This window comes from Ipomoea triloba, chromosome 16 (genome assembly GCF_003576645.1).
Source record: "Ipomoea triloba cultivar NCNSP0323 chromosome 16, ASM357664v1".
Lineage (NCBI taxonomy): Eukaryota > Viridiplantae > Streptophyta > Magnoliopsida > Solanales > Convolvulaceae > Ipomoea > Ipomoea triloba.
In genome coordinates, this window is record NC_044931.1 from 7,376,578 (window position 1) to 7,377,093 (window position 516).

Below are 516 nucleotides of genomic sequence, written 5' to 3' on the forward strand. Positions count from 1 at the left end.
GATGGCCATAGATCGCTGTCTGTTTCGGATCAACTCATGGAAGTACTTGCTGCCCTTATCAGCATTAACCAAGTGTTTTGTTTTGAGTTTCTGACAAAAGAACTGCCTTTCAGCTTCAGCAAGAAAAAGGGCACGTTCCCTAAGGTTAGAGACATGTCTTCTATCCCCATCATTTGCACGAACAACATCCAGGTTATGGAAAGCTTGCTGAAATTCCACATTTGCTTTGGCTGCTCTGTCTGAAATGTGCCCAAATTCTGCTCTATTTAAGGCCTTTAGTGGGTGCTTCAAGGCCTTGAGCTTTATAGCGAGCAGATATTGAAAAGTACCCGATAAGGGCCTTGTCCACACAGATTCTAAGATAGCACTGAAATCATTGTGTAACATCCACATGTTGAAGAACTTAAACGGCTTGTTACCACCCCTGTTGTATTCCATGATTTTAACTATAGATGGGCAATGATCCGACATACAATCCATAGGCAAGAAGGCAGTATCACATGCAATGTTGAGGTC